This window comes from Dendronephthya gigantea, unplaced genomic scaffold (assembly GCF_004324835.1).
Source record: "Dendronephthya gigantea isolate DGI-Jeju-01 unplaced genomic scaffold, DenGig_1.0 000571F, whole genome shotgun sequence".
Taxonomy (NCBI): domain Eukaryota; kingdom Metazoa; phylum Cnidaria; class Anthozoa; order Malacalcyonacea; family Nephtheidae; genus Dendronephthya; species Dendronephthya gigantea.
In genome coordinates, this window is record NW_021163581.1 from 1 (window position 1) to 13,800 (window position 13,800).

The following is a 13,800-nucleotide window of genomic DNA, read 5'->3' on the forward strand; positions in this document are numbered from 1 at the left end:
TAATAGCGAATAAAACTTAACTATCTTGCTAGCGACCCATGGTATTGATAGCCGCCATCTTCGTGTTGCCGTCCTCAGGGTCGTAACTAGAACGATAATTGGGGGGGGTGTTTATTCATATATTCAGTTCTGCCCGACGGATTTCAATTGCGAGCTATTGCACTTACAAAAGAAATCCGTCGGACAGAACTGAATATATGAATAAACACCCCCCCCCCCAATTATCGTTCCAGTTACGGCCCTGGCCGTCCTATATGCCTAAAAGTCCCTTACGTGCTTGCCACACGCAGATACATGTACGCTTAGCGTACCCATTTTTCATTATGAACTTCGTGAAAAGGATAAAGTAAATTAAATAACCATAACCGTTCAGCACAAGACTTGTGGCTAGTGGCGAAGACGATTCTCCCAAGTGTTAAATCGATGGTTCGAATCCTACCATAACCGTTTTTCATTATGAACTTCGTAAAAGGTAAAATAATAAATAACCATGCCGTTCACAAGACTTGTGGTCTAGTGGCGAAGACATGGTCTCCCAAGTGTTAAATCGATGGTTCGAATCGCCAAATTTTTTATTATGAACTTCGTAAAAGGATAAAGTAAACTAAATAACCATGGCATCCAGCACAAGACTTGCAGTCTAGTGGCGAAGACAATGGTCTCAAGTGTTAAATCGATGGTTCGAATCCTACCATAACCGTTTTTTATTATGAACTTCGTGAAAGGATAAAGTAAATAAATAACCATAACCGTCAGCACAAGACCTTGGTCTAGTGGCGAAGACATGGTCTCCCAAGTGTTAAATCGATGGTTCGAATCCTACCAAAGTTTCTTTTTATTATGAACTTCGTAAAAGGAGAAAGTAAACTAAATAACCATGGCCATCCAGCACAAGATCTTGCTGTCTAGTGGCGAGGAGATGGTCTCCCAAGTGGTAAATCGATGGTTCGAATCCTACCATAACTTTTTCATATGAACTTCGTGAAAGGATAAAGTAATAAATAACATGGTTCAGCACAAGAACTTGTGGTCTAGTGGCTAAGACAATTTTCCCAAGTGTTAAATCGATGTTTCGAATCCTGCCAAAACTTTTTTATTATGAACTTCGTGAAAGGATAAAGTAAATAAATAACCATAACCGTCAGCAAAGACTTGCGCTAGTGGCGAAGACAATCTCCCCAAGTGTAAATCGATGGTTCGAATCCTACCATAACTTTTCATTATGAACTTCGTGAAAAGATAAAGTAAATAAATAACCATGCCGTTCAGCACAAGACTTGCAGTCTAGTGGCGAAACAATGTCTCAAGTGTTAAATCGATGTTCGAATCCTGCCAAAACCTTTTTTATTATGAACTTCGTGAAAAGGATAAAGTAAACTAAAAAACAGCCGTAGACAAGACCTTGTGGTCTAGTGGCGAAGAATGGTTCCCAAGTGTAAATCGATGGTTCGAATCCTACCATAACCGTTTTATTATGAACTTCGTGAAAAGGATAAAGTAAATAAATAACCATAACCGTTCAGCACAAGACCTTGCAGTCTAGTGGCGAAGACAATGGTCTCCCAAGTGTAAATCGATGGTTCGAATCTCTAAAACCGTTTTTTATTATGAACTTCGTGAAAGGATAAAGTAACTAAATAACGGTCATCCAGCACAAGACTTGCGGTCTAGAGGCGAAGACGATGGTCTCCCAAGTGTTAAATCGATGGTTCGAATCGTACCATAACCATTTTTTATTATGAGCTTCGTGAAAGGATAAAGTAAACTAAATAACCATCCGCTCCAGCACAAGACTTGCGCTAGGGCGAAGACATGGTCTCCCAAGTGTAAATCGATGGTTCGAATCCTACCATAACCGTTTTTCATTATGAACTTCGTGAAAAGGATAAAGTAAAAAAATAACCATGCCGTCAGCACAAGACCTTGCAGTCTAGGGCGAACAATGGTCTCAAGTGGTAAATCGATGTTCGAATCCTACCAAACCATTTTTTTTATGAACTTCGTGAAAGGATAAAGTAAACTAAATAACCATGGCCCAGCACAAGACCTTGCGGTCTAGTGGCGAAGACGATGGTCTCCCAAGTGTTAAATCGATGGTTCGAATCCTACCATAACCGTTTTCATTATGAACTTCGTTAAAAGGATAAATAAATTAAATACCATACCGTTCAGCACAAGACTTGCGTCTAGTGGAAGACAATGTCTCCCAAGTGTAAATCGATGTTTCGAATCCTGCTAAAACTTTTTTATTATGAACTTCGTGAAAGTAAAGTAGACTAAATAACCAGGGTCATCCAGCACAAGACTTGCGGTCTAGTGGCGAAGACGATTCTCCCAAGTGTTAAATCGATGTTCGAATCGCCATAACCGTTTTTCATTATGAACTTCGTGAAAGGATAAAGTAACTAAATAACCATGGCCATTCAGCACAAGATTTGCGTCTAGTGGCGAAGACAATGGTCTCAAGTGTTAAATCGATGGTTCGAATCCTACCATAACCGTTTTCATTATGAACTTCGTGAAAAGGATAAAGTAATAAATAAACCATGCCGTTCCCCAAGAACTTGGTCTAGTGGCAAGACAATTTCTCCCAAGTGTTAAATCGATGTTCGAATCCCGCCAAACTTTTTTATTATGAACTTCGTGAAAGGATAAAGTAGACTAAATAACCAGGTCATCCAGCACAAGAACTGGTGGTCTAGTGGCGAAAACAATGTCTCCCAAGTGTTAAATCGATGGTTCGAACCCTACCAACCTTTTCTCATTATGAACTTCGTGAAAACGATAAAGTAGATCAAATAAACATAGCCGTTCCCCAAGACTTGTGGTCTAGTGGCGAAAATTTCCCCAAGTGTTAAATCGATGTTCGATCCTGCCAAAACCTTTTTTATTATGAACTTCGTGAAAGGATAAAGTAAACTAAATAACCATGGTCATCCACAAGACTTGCAGTCTAGTGGCGAAGATATGGTCTCCCAAGTGTTAAATCGATGGTTCGAATCCTACCATAACCGTTTTCATTATGAACTTCGTTAAAGGATAAAGTAAATAAATAACCATAACCGTTCCAGCACAAGACTTGCTGTCTAGTGGCGAGGGCGATGGTCTCCCAAGTGGTAAATCGATGGTTCGAATCCTACCATAACCGTTTTCATTATGAACTTCGTGAAAGGATAAAGTAAACTAAATAACCATGGTCATCCAGCACAAGACTTGCGTCTAGAGGCGAACGATGGTCTCCCAAGTGTAAATCGATGGTTCGAATCGTACCATAACCGTTTTCATTATGAACTTCGTAAAAGGATAAAGTAAACTAAATAACCATGGCCATCCAGCACAAGATCTTGCAGTCTAGTGGCGAGGACAATGGTCTCAGAAGTGGTAAATCGATGGTTCGAATCCTACCATAACCATTTTTTATTATGAGCTTCGTGAAAGGATAAAGTAAACTAAATAACCATGGTCATCCAGCACAAGACCTTGCGGTCTAGAGGCGAACACGATGGTCTCCTAAGTGTTAAATCGATGGTTTGAATCCTACCTTAACCGTTTTCATTATGAACTTCGTTAAAAGGATAAAATAAATTAAATGACCATTACCGTTCAGCACAAGATCTTGCTGTCTAGTGGCGAGGGAGATGGTCTCCCAAGTGGTAAATCGATGGTTCGAATCCTACCATAACCCTTTTTCATTATGAACTTCGTTAAAACAGTAAAGTAGATCAAATAAACATAGCCGTTCACCCAAAGAACTTGTGTCAAGTGGCTAAGACAATTTTCTCCCAAGTGTTAAATCGATGTTTCGAATCCTGCCAAAACTATTTTTTATTATGAACTTCGTGAAAGGATAAAGTAGACTAAATAACCAGGGTCATTCAGCAAGACCTTTGGTCTAGTGGCGAAGAGATGGTCTCCCAAGTGTTAAATCGATGGGTCGAATCCTGCCAAAACTTTTTTTATTATGAACTTCGTAAAAGGATAAAGACTAAATAACCATGGCCATCCAGCACAAGACCTTGTAGTCGAGTGGCGAGGAGGATGGTCTCCCAAGTGGTAAATCGATGGTGCGAATCCTACCATAACCGTTTTTCATTATAACTTCGAGAAAAGGATAAAGTAAATTAAATAACCATAACCGTTCAGCACAAGACCTTGTGGTCTAGTGGCGAAAACAATGGTCTCCGAAGTGTTAAATCGATGGTTCGAATCCTACCATAACCGTTTTTCATTATGAACTTTGTGAAAAGGATAAAGTAAATTAAATGACCATGGGCGTTCAGCTCCAGATCTTGTAGTCTATGTGATATATATATTGAATATTTAATTAGGCTGTAAGGTATAAATATGCATGCGTAATTAGCAGCGTTGTTGGCTTGCTGGATGATGCTGTAACATAGAATAAAACAGAGAATAAAACATTTTATGAAGACTAGATCAATCTGTATCAATCCGTATCAGAGACAAGGCATATACACTACAATTGGGCTCACTGAGGAGAAAGTCAGGGCTGTGGTGAATGCTACGGAGCCGAAAACAGCCTCTAAGTTCGGAGTTTTATTGGTCTGGTAAATTTCTGTAGTCTGTTCATTCCAGATTTAGCTATAACGGCTGAACCCTGCGGAAGTTAACCAGGACAACTACACCTTTTGTTTGTGAAATGAACAGAATAAGGTGTTTCAAGAGCTTAAGAATACGGTGTCTACCGCTGATTCATTGGCTTTTTTTGATAAAGATGCAGAAACGTCGATAATCTCAGATGCTAGTCCTGTTGGTCTTGGTGCAGTGCTTGTGCAAAAGCAACAAAATGTAATGAAGGTTGTGGCATATGCTAGTAGATTCTTTCTGACATGGAAAGGCGGTATTCTCAGACGCAGAAAGAAGCATTAAGTATAGTATGGGCTTGTGAGCGTTTTCATGTGTATTTGTTCGGGATTCACTTTGAGGTTTTGACAGACCATAAACCATTAGAAGTGATTTATTCCAAAACCCATAGGCCCTCTGCACGAGTCGAAACGTGGGTTCTGAGATTGCAGAATTATGATTTTACTGTTAAGTATCTTCCGGGTCCAGAAAACATCGCGGACACGTTGTCTCGGAAACAGTTGTTGAAGAAATCGAGTCCAGCGGTCGTGACTGTGAAGTTTCGCGTCAAAACGGATAGCTATCGCCTAAACCAAGAAGGCAGTGTTGGCCTCCTAAACGTTTTGGTGATTATTTACTATATAAGTAATTCGTAGTACTTTATGATACCTTATAGTACTATATATATATATATATATATATATATTGAAGTTTTAGAAACAGTAGAATTAAGCGAACATTATCATGTATACAAAGTGCGAAAACCTATGGAAAAATCATTTAAAATCTGTTTCTAAAAAGTGTTTGCAACATTTCTTCCATAGCATGTTACTAGCCCTATTGGTGCCACTGGGTTATATGTAAATGTTAAATATGATACTGATTTAATGAATATTTAAACAGTAAACATATACTCTATAGATATGTAAATATATAATCTAGTACAATGTAATTAAAAAAAACAACTTATCTCCAATATTAAACATCACAACGAGTAAATCCTCTTGGCATAAATTTTAAGTTCCAAAAACAACAATGGTATGTGCAGTTGCAAGCAAACTGCGTGTTTGCACCGACTATAACCATCATGTGAATGATTGTACAGTATAATATAAAACAAAATATTTACGAAGGAAATAAGAAATTTATGTAATGTGATTTTATAAATAGACTATTAAGGCAAGGTGTTCCCCCAAGGGGATACGCCTTGCCGACGATAATTAAAAATCTTATATTATGGGCTTTGCGTCCTATCTAAAAGACCGACAGGTAATGGATGGCACGCAATATGGGAAAGGTGGTCAATGGCCAGCAGCAAATCGAAACTAACAAAGACCGAATACCCAAACCATAAACGGTCAGTTTAAGCGTGACATCGCGAAAGACAGATCTCCTTTAAAGTTGAAAGGTATTTACAGAAGTGTTCTACTTGTTTTTCTATATATTTATATATTGATATACATATAGATAGTAGCTACGAATACACAATGGTACCCCCAAAAGTTTTGGTCCTGGGACACTCATTTGTTCGTCGCCTACAGTGCGACCTGAAACATAAACGGGATATTCGCATGTGCCCAACCTTTAAACTCAAGGGCACAGCGAGAGTTTCTCTACACGGTATAGGGGGTAGAACAGTGAAGAAGATTCGCAAATTTGATTTAGGCGTAGTTTCTCGGTGTGCCCCAGATATTGTTATTCTGGAGATAGGCACGAACGATTTGTCCTCCTTAAGGCCGAAACAGTCGGGTCACGCATTGACGACTTGGTTGCTTTATTGCTGGATCAATATCACGTAAAATTGGTATGCGCATGCATGATTTCCCCGCGAAAGAACAACCCTCTTTTTGAAAAGCAGCGTTTAATGCTGAACAATTATCTACAGGTAGTTTTAGAGAAGGTCCCGAGAGTGTTTTTATGGCTTTATACGACCTTCCGTGACGCCATTTCTACCTGACGGGGTCCATTTTAATCGAATCGGGCAATATAAATTATACCGAAGTTATCGGGGGGCCATTCTTCAAGCAATTAAAATGTTATAAAATTCTCTATCTATATATATATATATATATATATATATATATATATATATATATATATATATATATTATATAATATATATATATATATATATATATATATATAACAAGCTGTCGTACATTACATTTATTTTATAATATAACCTTGACATTTGACAAACTTTACTCGTGATTACTTCTTAAATACCGCTTTAGCGCCTTTATCTATTATATCTTTATCTTTTATCTATATGAGAGTTCTCACACTGTTTGTGAGTTTTGTTGGCCATATGATGAACGGTGCGGCGATCTTCTGATCTGCCATGTTCATCCTGCTGACGTTTGATTTTGTCTTTATCTCTCATCTATATGAGAGGTCTCACACTTTTTGTGAGTTTTTTGTTGGCCATAGGGTGAATGGTGCGGCGATCTTCGGATCTGCCATGTTCATCCTGCTGACGTTTGATTTTGTCTTTATCTCTCATCTGTATGAGAGTTCTCACACTTTTTGTGAGTTTTGTTGGCCACAGGGTGAACGGTGCGGCGATCTTCGGATCTGCCATGTTCATCCTGCTGACGTTTGATTTTCTAATCATTCTTTCACAAGTTCCAATTTTCAATTACGACAAAAACGGACGAATCCTCACTATTGAATGTTCGCCATTACGGGGGATAGTTTTATTTCTCGCACAACGACAAAATTTGGGTGCGGTTGCTTTACTATCTAAAAACTCATTACGCCATAAGTATCTATTTCTGCTTTTAAAGTTTTATTTCTTAGAATGCCACCCGTACGTCGTTCTAAGCGTGTCGCCGCTCGATCAGCCGTTTTTGCGAGAGTCTGTTCAGAACCAACCAACAACATCTCGTCGAACTCGAAGTTCGTCCAATGCTGTATCTGTTGGTGCCGCCCCGTCAACGTCAACTGTGCCCGTGAGTCAAGTGACTTTGCCCTCTCTTTCGAGTGAGCTTATCTCAACGCTGGTGTCTTCGGTTACCGAGGCAGTCACGCAAAAGCTAGCTGTTTTTTACCAACCTTGCGTCTTCCACATCCACAATGGCGTCTGCCCCAACGGATTCTACCTCCGGAATCGAAATCTCAAACCAGGGTCCCAATGCAGATTCTCTGGTCAACGACGCGCTCACGTCCATACAAGAAAACCTTACAGGTCAGACCACTCCTTTTTCTCTTCAATGTTCAAGTGCCCCGGGTCCACGGGAATCGTTCCACTCTGCCGCTTTGCCTCTTGATTCGCGGATTCCGGATAAAATAAAGCTTAAAATATGGAATGAGGAGTTTGTCGATATAAGTACTTTGTCAGGTGGCCCAGACGCGGCCGCTAAATACGAGATTAGTGTACGTACCTCTGACAACGGTCAACCTGCTTCTCTTCTCCTTGAGCCGACTGCGAAATCCAAAAGGGTCAAAACTATTAGCGATTGGCTTCGTTCGTTTCATATTTTTGTTTCCATTTATACACAACGGTACCCCCATGAGTCCCCCGCGCTCATGAAATATTGTCAAATCATCCAGGATTTGGCCAATAGGGGTCATAATTGGTTTTACTACGATGAGAATTTTCGATTTTTGCGCCAAACACAGGCCACGCGCGTTCCCTGGGCGACTGTTCACTGGGAGTTATGGTTGAAATGTCAATATCCCACTACTTCTAAGCCGAACACGCAAGGCAGCAATCATACGCGCCACCCTTCAAAAGTGTCTGTTCCTCGGGGATATTGTTTTAAGTTTCATCGCGGAACGTTTTGTGCCGGTTGTGATTTCAAGCACATTTGTTTTAAATGCAACGGATCGCACCGTGCCGTGAATTGTAATTTTCATCTCCCACTGATCGATCGCCTAGGCCTATTTCAACAACGTCCGTTGCCAACACCCGTAAAACTTCATAATTTACAAATATTGTTAGAAGGTTATAATCCAAGTATTGTTGATACACTAATTTCCGGATTTACTTCGGGTTTTCGCATTCATTTCTCTGGCACAGAACAGTCGTTTGAAGCAATAAATTTACGGTCTGCTCTTGACAAACCAGAAGCGGTTGACCAAAAATTAACGAAAGAGTTAGAGGCATCTCGCCTTGCTGGGCCATTTAATTATCCGCCCTTTCCAAATTTTCGTGTTTCGCCTTTGGGCCTGGTTCCTAAAAAACACCGGGTGATTTTCGCATGATCATCATTTATCGTTTCCAAAGGGAGCATCGGTTAATGATGGTATATCCGATTTCGAAACATCTGTGCGGTACGCTATCGTTGACGACGCTATTCAACTTATTAAAAAAGCGGGCCGGGGTTGTTTCCTGGCGAAAACAGATATAAAAAATGCTTTTCGAATCATTCCTATCAGCCCAGCGGATTATCACCTCTTTGGCATAAAATGGCGGAGTTTGTATTATTACGACCGGGCAATGCCAATGGGTTGCTCCAGTTCGTGTCGCACTTTTGAGATTTTTAGTACGGCTATCGAATGGATCGCTAGGGAAAGGCTTAACATCGGCAAACTCCTTCATTTGCTCGACGACTTCCTGTTTGTTGCACCGGATTATTCTGCTTGTAAAACAAACTTACAAGTATTCATTGCTCTTTGTGATTTCATTGGCGTGCCTATAGCACCGGGAAAAACCATGGGTCCCTCAACAACCTTAACGTTCGCTGGGATTGAATTAGATACAATACAATTCCAGGCCCGATTGCCGATGGATAAAATCGAGAAATGTGTTCAATCTATCGCACGCTTTTTAATTCGTAAAAAGGTTACACTCAAAGAACTTCAGTCCTTAATTGGATTACTTAATTTCGCATGTTCCGTCATTATGCCAGGTCGCGCATTCCTGCGACGCTTAATTGATCTAACGCATGGCATTTCACACCCTCATTTCTTTATTCGCTTAACGCAAAGTGTGAAACATGATTCGTGTCTGGCAAACGGTTCTGTCGAATTTCAACGGCAAATCATTCTTTTTGCACAACCATTGGCGTAATAACTCCCATTTGAATTTATATACTGACGCTTCGGGTAGTATTGGTTTTGGGGCCCTGTTTGGTTGCGACTGGTGCTATGGCGCATGGCCAACTGACTGGCGGAGTTACAATATTGCCGTTCTAGAGCTATATCCGATTGTCCTCAGCCTGTGTTTATGGGGATCAAAAATGCGCAATCATTGTATTTTGTTTCTCACGGATAATGAAGCTTTGGTGTCTGTTATTAATAAGCAAACATCAAAGGATTCTTATATCATGACACTCGTTCGCCGTCGTGTTCATTCCATTGTCATAAAACGCCCTAAGAATGATCTTTTGATCATCCGTCAAATTGTTGTAGCTTCTAAAATTAGTGGCCATCAGCAATATTTAGAAATTTTGACGAGTCCAAGAGGTAAGCGCAATATACAGTGGGCAAGAATGCGCGTGAGAATGTATACACGCTCGTATATGCATGCTAATTGTGCGCTTACAAAATAACTCGTTCCCAGTACAGCAAACAGCGAACGCGTTAGATGGCTCAGATGATCATCCCATGTCACATATATCCGATGTTCTAAAACTTAGAATTCTCAATATATGTGATTTAGAACACGCGGAACGGGTGGCCGGATGGTTTTAGTTTGTTTAGAATACAATATTTTATTCAAAGCAAAGCATATACCGGGTAAACAAAATGTCCTAGCTGATTGTTTGTCTCGTTTACAGCTCCAAAAATTTTCACAATTGGCGCCGGCCGACATGCATCGAGCTCCAACGCCTATTCCCTTTCACCTGCTGCCGGAAAATTGGCGACTATAGTTTCTCAATTAGCTCAAAGTAGCTTGCAACCTTCTTCAGTGCCGACTTATAAACGGGCATGGGCACTTTTTACGCAATTTCATGTGGCAATTTTTAATGAGGGATCGTTCACTTTGCCTTTGTCGCCCTCAGTCGTTGCGTTATTCATACCGTACTAATTTGACCTCAAGTACGCCTCTTCAACAGTTAACACTTATGTATCTGCACTTGGTTATACTCATCGCATGTCCGATCTACCGGATCCAACGAGAGTTTTCTACGTAACGCAAATCTTAAAGGGGTATGGTAAGAAAGGCTTCCGCTTAGATAGTAGGTTGCCTATAACTTTACCAATTCTCAATCGTCTTATTGAGGCTGCGCCTCATATTGCTGGGTCACCGTACCAAATATGTCAATACTGGGCAATGTGCTCTTTAGCATTTTTCGCGTTCCTGAGAATTGGAGAAATAACTAAGAAGTCAAATAACCAACCCCTTCAATTGCGACAACTCTCCAAAATATCTCCCGATGATGGCCGGGTTGCAGGCATAAGGTTGACTTTCGAGGACTTCAAGCACAATTATAACAGTAGACCTTTTAGTTTGGAAATTTACAGGCAAACGGCATGCTGTCCTGTTCGCTTATTAGAGGAGTACATGATTTTGCGAGGTACCCAGCCCGGAGCTATTTTTCTATCACAACTGGGCATTCCAGTCTCGTGTGACGAGTTTGCCAATCTTCTTAAAAAGGCTTTCCGCTTCTGTGGACTCGATACTTCCAAATATAAGTCTCATTCATTTCGAATAGGCGCCGCTTCCCACGCAGCTGAACACGGGCACTCTGATGCCCAAATTCGAACTATGGGGCGTTGGAAATCGAACGCATTCCTCAAATATATACGTTTTTCTTCCCTATCAACATAGTTTGGATGAATTTTCGAGCGTAAAACGTGCGGGGAGTTTTCTGCTCGAATTGTGCGGTTATTTTATTTCTTCCTCAGCTTGCACATGGTCAGCAAGGGCGATCGTTTGCATTCCGGGGGGGGGGGAATAAAGTGCTTATAACAGGGTGATGGAGAAGCTTCTTCTGGGCGCGGTAATATTGTGACTCTGCTAAACTAATATCAGTTAAGTGTAGATTATCAGCAAGGGCGATAATCTATGCCTTTTAACGGGCTTTGTAAGTGCCTTTTTGCCCATGTTCGTTTATACGGTCGCGCAGACCGCTGATCCTGTATTAATGTATTACGAAACTTTCTGAAACTTTCTGCATGCATCCCTTTCCTTGGGGTGGGGTCAACTTGCTTTGCTTCGTTGTTTTGGCGGTAATTTGCCTCCACCCTTTTCTGAGCGTAACTATTTGGAATTTTAATGCAATGTATTAATAAATATCGTTTTGTTTAACAGAAATAAAGCGGCTAGGAGAACCATTACTCCTAGCCAAAATTATCCCAAAACGGCGTAAAATTTAATGTGTCATTATTGATGCTCAGAAAACTGAGCTGCGGAAAGGGTATGCAAAATTCATGCCTGGCAATATATCTATGCGTAAATAAATCACATTACATAAAGGCCTAGAGTTGGAAGTGGAAGCACTGCATGTTTACGCTTTTCAGTCCCTGTATAATTTATAACCTAATTTCATGTAAATCAAGCCAAATCCATAATACATGCACACAGCAAAATCGTGAGTCTTATTTTAAGAAAAAAAATACAAACAAGTAAAATTGTTCTTGTCAGTATAGTAAGAATATTATTCTTGGCAAGAATCCAGGCAAGAATATTATTCTTACCTGGAATCTCATTTTAAGAAAAACAATTCTTGCAACAAGAATTTTCTAAAGAAAAAATACTCGTTTTAAGTAACACATTGCTTGAAATAAGCAAAATTATTATTGCATATTAAGGAACCTACTCACACAATTCTTACCTAGAATGTTACAAATAAGAAAAAAACTACTTAAAACAAGAATAATTTTACTTATAAGTACAAAATTTTTAGACAAAAGAAAACATTTCTAGTAATTAAGTTTATTAGCTGGCTTTGAAACATCACAGATACATTATTTCACACTTTGTGGATTCTTGACAGAGTACTATTCGTGTGGTTTTTGCAACTGTGGCTATAGGGATGGGTGTGGACATTCCCAACATTCGTCAGGTCATTCATATTGGGCCTCCAAGTACTGTAAAGGCCTATTTCCAGGAGACAGGACGTGCTGGCAGAGATGGCAAACCTTCATCAGCTCACTTGCACTACAACAACAAGGACATTGCAAAAAATAGGGTGGGCATGCAAGATGATATGCGTGAGTTTTGCTCAAGTGACAATATATGTCTTAGGAAGTTACTGCTGAAATCGCTCGATTACGAACAGGATGCATACATTAACCCACTCCACCTTTGTTGTGATGTTTGTAAGAAGCAGTGTATTTGTTCCTTGTGCTTGAACATTATGGACAACCAATCAAATTTGCAGTAGAGGATTGGTAATTATTGTAATAATGGAACATGGGACTGTTTAGGTTTCAGACAATGCATTGTCAATGTCAATCACCATTCCTCTATTGTAATTTTGAATGACTGACAGGCAGGAAAATTGCAATTAGTGTAAATAATTTGCCAATACTATATATATTCTTTTAAAAAATTTCTTAAAATCTACAATGTACAAATTCATAAGATTTGTGTTCATATGACCAGTGCAAGTGCAAATGTGTTATTTACAATACATTTATATAAAAACTGATATAAAAAATTTCTATAGGCTAATAGTGCATTCTCTACTAAAGTTTCTGTAAGTATTAGATTTCTTTACAATTACAACCATTGAAAACAATTTTTTTGTTTCATGAAATGTGTGATACAATCAAAATCGATACAATCGACATTGTCAATAAATAGAAAACAAATCATATAACAAATTTCTCATCTTTTCAATTCATGAGCCTCAAATACTACTCTATATTTATAGTATAGGGCAAATTAAACATTTTCCAAAACAACTATTTCTTGAACATACATAATTGCATGCCCCTGAGGTTCCAAAATGATTGACAATTATTGCCATGATTTTAAAACCTGTAGCAGAATACAATTTTGTGTGCCTAAAAAATTCTCATTTTTGGACAATGGGTTAAGATGAAAGAAATTTTGCATTTGTAATTTACAGATCAATTAGTGGCAAACATTGATTCAATCAAAACCTTAGCAGTTCACTTAAAACTATCAAATACTTGTTTGAGGTAGATTACTCACAGTTTTGTGGCACAGGCAATTATCACTCGTGTGACAGTTCGGCATCTTCTGAAGGATAGTGCATTAAAATATTTTTCTTGTGCCTATCAATCCATGTTGTAAACTTATCCTTTTCTAATGCTTGGGTGGGATTACATGAAATATTTGGAAAAGACTCAAATGATCTT